Source organism: Epinephelus moara, chromosome 20 (assembly GCF_006386435.1).
Source record: "Epinephelus moara isolate mb chromosome 20, YSFRI_EMoa_1.0, whole genome shotgun sequence".
Lineage (NCBI taxonomy): Eukaryota > Metazoa > Chordata > Actinopteri > Perciformes > Serranidae > Epinephelus > Epinephelus moara.
In genome coordinates this window covers 11,972,787-11,980,912 of record NC_065525.1, presented here as the reverse complement: position 1 = coordinate 11,980,912, position 8,126 = coordinate 11,972,787, and positions in this window count along the sequence as shown.

The following is an 8,126-nucleotide window of genomic DNA, read 5'->3' as shown; positions in this document are numbered from 1 at the left end:
CGGTTATCATGCTTACACTGGGACCTGTAAATTTTGGCTTGTAATTTAAGCTTTTCATCGACCTTCTCAACAATAAAATGATTAATATATCCCTCCAATGTGTAGTTTAGGCCCTTTTGGTTACTTCTCAATGACATCTGATCGTTATGTCTCCAAAAATCATCAGTTTCTCCTGCGAAATGCCGTGTACTGTGACACATGCCATAGTGCCGGTCACTAAATGTTGATAGTTTGTCCAAGTGAGTGGAGGGGGGCGTGGCTTAGCCATAGGTCAGTTGTTCACGAAGTCAACAGACCTTCCCAATGGAAGACATTTTGATACAGTATGTTACAGCCCAGGTGGCCACCAACAATATTAGATGTTGATGTTGGGTTGAGCTTAGGTTGTCATGGCGAGTGACCAAAATTAAATGTCAGGATGTCTAATTCCAACATTGATATGACATAGAATACTGATGATAGATGACATTGATATGTTGTTGGATTTAAGTTACGCTGTTAGGTAACCAAAATCCAATATCTTCTATCCTATATCTAGGACTTTCCCCGGGAGCAGGTGTTCAGAACTTGTGTGTGAACTTTGAGTGAATGTTGAGTCATTATGAGGTACGTCCTCACCATGTTCCTTTTCCTAAACTTAATCATGAAACTTTACTTGCCTTAACGTAACCTACATAACTTCATATTAATTACATAACTTTATGTCAAGGACATTACATCATCTGTGGGCTGTTTATTCATAGAATATCATACAAGGAGGATACGTTGTATTTAGTCGTAAGGTATGGCAAACAAAACCCAGCATCTGCAAAACATCACAGTGTCCACAGAACTTGAAAATCTAATGTTGTTAGACATTTAGAATATTGTCAACAGAACTTTTTATTCCAACCACATTATTATGTCTGTCTGATGTAAGAGTCCAATGTGTTTACAGGTGGGACAGGACAAACAAATCTGTGATTAATGAAAAGAAAATGTCACCACATGTTCCATCTGGTTATCAGGCTAGAATTTATGTAATGATTGAAAACCAATATTGTGCACAAATTTTCACCTGTCTGAGTGGCCACATTCGCTGCTAATGCTCATAAAGAGGAAACCGTGTCAAGACCATATTCTAATTATGTTAATGCAGAAAAGCTCTTAAAATAGCATAAGCATAATAGGATGATCTGATTTTATTTGCATAAATACACACCACGCTCCCCTACCTCACACTTAACGTGTTTATGTTTGTTGCACTTAAGGTTGTGCAAAACAGACATAAAAGCTGTCCTGAGAGAAATGATACTGTTTTCAGAGAGAAAACAGTGTTTCCCACATCTCTCCCTAAATACTCACAATGAGTGTGTCAACATGATTGTTATGTAATGTGATAATCATCCATTCCTGGAGATTTGGCGACATTTCAGAGTGCCTGTAAACTGGTGTCTTAATCATGCTTCACAGTATTATAGTTCTTAATTATCCATATCATGATAAACAGTTTGGGCAGACTCAAGAGATGTTGACCCTAAGAATAAGAAAACGGTATGATAAGGGAGGGGAACAGGTTCAAACCCCCCCCCCATGTTTGGACGAATTGGGCAGAAAAAGTGAATGAGAAATGATCTCTAATTTCCTTAACAAGCTTAAAAGGTGCCCATGAGAAAGGTAGATGGCATTATTATGAGATACCAACTTCAGTGACTATACATTTTGAATTCAGGAAGTACTTTCCAGATGTCAGAAGGTCTTTGTACTAAACTAGTTCATGCTTTAAGAAAAGCCCTAAAATTCTTGTGTGCACCTATACTCTTGTAGGTACTGCTGGAACTCCACAGATAAAAATTGTCCATTTGTGTGACTTGGAAACGTAAACAGTCAATACATGAATGAACTCAATTGCCCAGAAGTCCTTAGATTTTCACACCTATGTGTGAAACTCTAGCCCAGGGGTTGGCAACCTTTAATCTCAAAAGAGCCATTTCTGACCAAAAATGATAATGAAAAAATCTGTCAAGAGCCACAGAACATTTTTGAACCCTATAATGAAGGTAACACAGCCCAATTAACCAATCAACATTACTAATGGGTCTAAACTACAAGCTGGCTACTCTTAACTTGTAACTTAGCCACTGCTCTTAAGGTTTGGCAAAGATGTTTTTTTTTTTTTTTACTTGATGCATAGGTGCATCATTTCTTTAGGCCTCCAACAATGATAAATGAAAATTGAAATGGTAAAAAAAACCCTTTTTTATTTCCATGTGATATCTTTGTCAAAGCCACAGTGAGCCACTGAAGAAGCACAAAAGAGCTTCATGTGGCTCCCAAGCTGCAGGTTGTCACCCTTAGCTCTGCTCTAGCTCATGGACCCAGTTTTCAGCTACCATTAGTGTAGTGGATGATGTCATCTTATCAACAAACCCCCAGTGTCCACTGTTGTGTCTTCCTCTTTGCTCCTCTCTTTTACCACAGCCTCATGCATGGCCTGCTCACACAGCACACACATCAGACTTCTTTTATTAATGGCACTGACACGAGAACCTGCCTGAGAGACCTGGTTGGTGAAACCACTAACCAGCAGCTAAGTTACAACACAAAGTCGGCAAGCTAACTTAGCAACAGAATGGAGCAAGTTAGTGCCAAGCTGTTAACTCTGTAAGGACAACAATGGACAGAGCGATGGGTTTCCTCAGATCTGCAAAGCGGGAACACAACACAGTAATGACTGTATCATTCGACTTCAGAATCACAACTTTTCCCAGCCTGGCGCAGCCACAATGCAGTATTAAATGGGCATAGCATAGGGTTAGTACAGCAATAGCCCAAGACTGAAACGAACTTTTGTCAGTGTACATGTAGCGTTATTGGTTTGGTTTAAAGCTTTTCACTGACTTTAATTGACGTACAATGATCCTTTTCTGAAACTAACCACGTGTTTTTGAGCATTAAAAATGAGAGTAAAAGTGTAACCTAATGAAACTGTGTGCCTGATTCAGAAGTTATCAGCCTATTAATGGCTGTTTAGTTTTAAGGTCAATAGATATGGGATTGAAGTGGCCTGCTACACCTACTGTCAGGTGCTGAGGCTGTTATCAGCCCATTAAATGGCTGTTTGCATATTTAACGTTGTGAAACTGTTGCCATTTCAGGCCATTAAATGCACATGGGAGACTTTTGCATTCAGGGCTTTCTGCCTAAAGCCCCTTTGGAAAGAAATCTGTTCATTTCAGCCCCAAATTTTGAGGCCATTAAATGGCTGTTTAAACATGCAACGATGTGAAAAAAACAACAACATTTCAGCTGCGTAAAGCACATGAGTTGCAGTCTCATGTTTTACACGAGAGGTATCATTAACGGCAGGAAATATGTTGCAGTCCTAACTTAACAATTAAATATACATGTTAGAGGAGGAACAGTTCATACTGCGAATTAAGTCAGAAAAAGGACAGAGACAATTTCTTTGAGATGAGAGACAGGCAGAGAACTAAGACCTTATCAGTATTCATGGAGATCCTCACTTAACACAATATGCTCAGCCTCATTATTACCAGCCAATCAAGTACATATCAGAATGAGTACAACAGCTGCATCGTAAAGACTTTGTAAAGAGAAATACAGACAGCAGGAGGAGGAGTGTAAGATCATGATGGAGAGCTGTACTTGAGAGAAAGACAGGACAGGAAGACATCGACGGAACAGACTCAGAGATAATTCTATTGTATTAGGCGAGATTCAAAGCAGATGTCTTGGTTCAGTCAGGGACTGGCTAATAGGAAAATCTAATTCAAATCCTCCACAGATTACATTATAAATTCACTCCAGGCCATAAAAAAGAACCTTTCAATTCGCAGGGGTGTGTTAGACAGTGGAGATAATGTCCGGATGGTCCAAAGCTTTTCCCAGAAATGCTAAAATTATAAAAAGCAAACCAGTTTATTCTAATGAATGCTGTAGTATTGGTTTATGGAGCTGAATCATAAGTGACAAAATTATTATTTTATTGCATTTTCACCCTACAAAGGCAAAAAAATACAAAGCTTGTTAAAATGTTTTTGAGAGTGACCAGTGGGCCATGCATTAACAGCATCACACTCACACACACAGACACAGACATAAGCATAGAGATGGTTCAATAGCTATTGAATAGCTATGCCCTGGCTAAAATCAATCTGCGGACATAGGGGATAAAGGGAGGCATTGATGGCTTTTGATCGCTCTGAAGGTCATCTAATCTGGTCAGAATGGCTATCTGCCTCTTGGAGGAGAACTCTGAATGATCCCTATGATCTTTACGAGTTCCACAAGTCCTGTGCCTTCCAGCATAGGAGCCCCACAGTTACTGTGTGCTCACATAAAACCAAGTGTTTTGCATTGCAGGAGTATTAAACAGAGTTAAAGCAAAGATGCAAATAGACACATATTCATGCTGGGAGATGCATGACAATGTGTCACAAAAACCTATCAGCGTTGAGACTGTCCTGACTTTACCAAGAATCAGCAATGGAAGACAAACTTATTGTCACCGCCTTTGGGCACCCAGAGCTCTACAAATCAATCAGTATGAAGAGACAGAGCAAAAACGGAAAGAGCATGGAGGAAAGTAGGTGAAGCCAGAGACTACATCGTAAGTCATGAAAATTTGTATTGTTACTTAAGTAAGCTATTTTGTTGAGTTGCTTTTTAGCAGAATGCTCTGAGTAATTTAAGTTGTATTTTTTGTAGAAGGTAAACAACATAAAATGGTAATTAGCTGCTGTAGACAATGTGAAAATTAATAAAGGGTGTTGCTGTCTTGATTCACACACATCCAGAGGGTGGAGCCTACATGTGCACTGTATTCACATCACATTAACTCAAGCTCATTTTCGTTCCATAACCGCTCATCCTCCTGCTGGAGCCTATCTGAGCTGACATTAGGGCGAGAGGCAGGGTACACCATGGACAGGTCGCCAGACTATCGCAGGGCTGACCCATAGAGACAGACAACCATTCACACTCACATTCACACCTATGGACAATTTAGTGTCACCAATTAACCTATCCCCAACCTGCATGTCTTTGGACTCTGGGAGGAAGCCAGAGTACCCAGTGAAAACCCACGCTGACACGGGGAGAACATGCAAACTGCGCACAGAAGAGTTCCCTCCTGGGATTGAACCAGGAACCGCCTTGCTGTGAGGCAACAGTGCTAACCACTTACACCACCAAATATGTGCCAGTTGCGGAAAACTCCAAAAACTACTCCAGCGGCCGTGTTTGCGAGTAATGCAAGGTGAGGATTTGCTTTGTGTTCGATGTGAACACAGATCATTACAACAGAAGAATGACTTCCAGCAACTGGTTGGAAGCATATATTTTTTTGTTAAATGATAAAAAATGAATTAGTTAGTTAGTGTATGAAGCTTTTTCAAAATATGTTTCTGAAGTATGTATCAAAGTTTGTTCCTGAAGAGACATTTATCCAAGGCTTTTACAGTTGTTTTGCTTGTTTTAGCACAATTACTACAAGTCACATAAACCTAAAATATAAGCTAATATTTAACGCTGCACAAATCAATATTTTCATATTGACCATGGATCAAATTACTATATGTAAACTGAAGGGGAAACTCATAGTGACAACCCCACAGAGAATTATCACCCAGCTCTGTGGCTGTGTTTTAACATTTCTCAGCTTATTGTTTTGGTTTTCTGGCCCACACAGCTTTATTGTTTCTTTAATCTTATTGCTCTCTTCAACCTGAATTGCACTGTATGCCACCTGGAAGTCATATATATCAAGTTAGTGACTAGCTGATAAATGTAGAGGGCCTTTCAGCAGCTAAAGAGACAGGTATTTTTTTCAGGGGATGGTGGAGACCAAAACAGAGCAAAATGGAGAGAAAATATTAGATTTACATTTGTTGGGTGGTCATTATCATGACTTCAAATAAATGCTGATGGACAACAGTTTGCTAACATCTTTACAACGTCCATCATGTGGTTACAGCATTTCCTGCCCTCCTAAGTTGGCAGAAACAATTAAGACTGCTCTGTAATCTACTGCAGTGAACATCAAATCTGCATTAATTTCATTTTGCTTCTTCTCATAATATATGTTCCAATGTTATGTAACACTGAAAAAAATTAATGGAGATGTAATTGTCTCTGTGATGAATTACACAATGTCTGCAGAGGCTGCATAATGAAAATGGCAAATTAGCAAAGCAACCTGGAAAATGCAACTGAGACAAGACAAGCAGCTTTTACTGATTTTCACACAGTGCAGAAATAAATGGAAACCAGTGGCTGAAAAAAAGCATTAAAAAAAATAATCTAAAACTGTATAGCACTATGCAAAAAAAAAGTTAAGGAGACAGTGTGTGTGACTGTGTGTACTCTGCATTCATTTTGTCCGTGTTTGTGCATGTTTTATTAAAGCTTAAGGATATGGACAAAACAGAGAAGTATCACTCATGGGGTCATGGGGGTAGTGTAGCCTAGTTCAAGCAAGATAGACTATAGGACAATGAAGAGATTTAAAAAAAAAAAAAAAGCGAGCTCGACACAAAAATATTCAGAGAATTATCTCAAGTGCAACTCAGTTTCATACAATATATGTAGTAGGGGGTCCCTGCTCCATCTGTCTTTCAGCTAAGGGGTCCTTGGCCTGAAAAACATTGACGTAGACTTTTTTTTTATCCACGCAGCGTCTGATGAGGTGTCTGTTTATCGTTTTCTGTCTTTGCTGTTTATTTCCAGTTTGCAGTTTATATGTGGCAACTCAGGCTGTACACTTCAAACAGTAATGTTGCAGCAGGTGTTTTGCCACTGACAGCCCATAGAAAACATGCACGGAATGATAGACAACACAACATGTTTAAGAGTCTTGATCTACATAGAGCAGTGCAACAGATTATCCCTGTATGTCATTTGCTGCTGATTGACCCTTTAATAATTTAATGCTCCATTGTTGACCAAGAGCATTAATGTGGTACACATCACTTTACTGTAATAATAAACCAGGAACTAAAGAGGAGGATGGCACATAACAGTAGTGTTTATGTACTGCATGTATGGTCAGTGTATTGACTGTCTTTCCACATGCTCAATGATTTCTGCAAAGTGTATTTGTCTGCTGCATTGCAAGATAAGTAGAGCTGATACCTTTATGAGGAAGTGCTGCTAATTCATCTTTATGGTTTGATATAAATCTTATCTACTGTTATAGAAAAAAAACACTGCATAACAGTCGTGAGAGTTACAAAGCTGAGGTGGTGGCACTCTTCTACGCTGTGTGTTGGGGAAGCAGCTTGACAGACAAAAACACCAAGCGTTTGGACCGGCTGATCAAAAAAGGATCCTGACTGGATCCACTAAGAACTGTGGTGGAGAGGGGCACATTGAAGAAACTGAAAGCTATAATGGACAATAGCAGACACCCTCCCAACAGCCTCCTGGAGCAACAGAGGAGCAGCTGGAGCAGTCAGCTCATCTCACTGCGTTGCAGCACGGAGCATTTCAGGAGATCCTTCGTCCCCACGGCAATAAGACACACACTAACACACATCACATTAGCCACACCTGGCTGCAAAAACACTTTCTGGCCATTATTCAAGGCCATAACTCAGGAACAGAAGTGAAGACATTTGGTCAGATACTAAATTGGTGACACTGATCTCAAACCTGTGCTGCATGTATAGATTGTATGAGCTGCTAGGTTGAAGATGTGTGTGAAACATTCATGTTTTATAATATGTAGCTTCATTGGAGCAACATCCATATTTGAAGCATTGTCTACTGCTTCAAATAGCATATTGTGTACTACATATGAGTCTGGACAGACATGGATATAAACTGTAACTGCAACTTGACTGGTTCGCAGAGGTATACAACCATAAGGTGCTAATTCAAGTTTATCTACGTTATAAGTTTATTTTGAAGAGACTGTGTGCATCTAAGGAGCAAACTGTACATTTCCTGTGAAAATGGAAGGTTTTATTTGAAAAGAAACAATGCATAAGCATAAAATGACACAATCGCTGAGCGTCCAAAATGAATGCTAGAGGAGTACCCAGAGCATCACAGTTTGACATGTAGTATTCAGTATTTAATGAGTTGGGAGTGAGAATGTGTCATAGGTAAAGGTAGTTATTTTG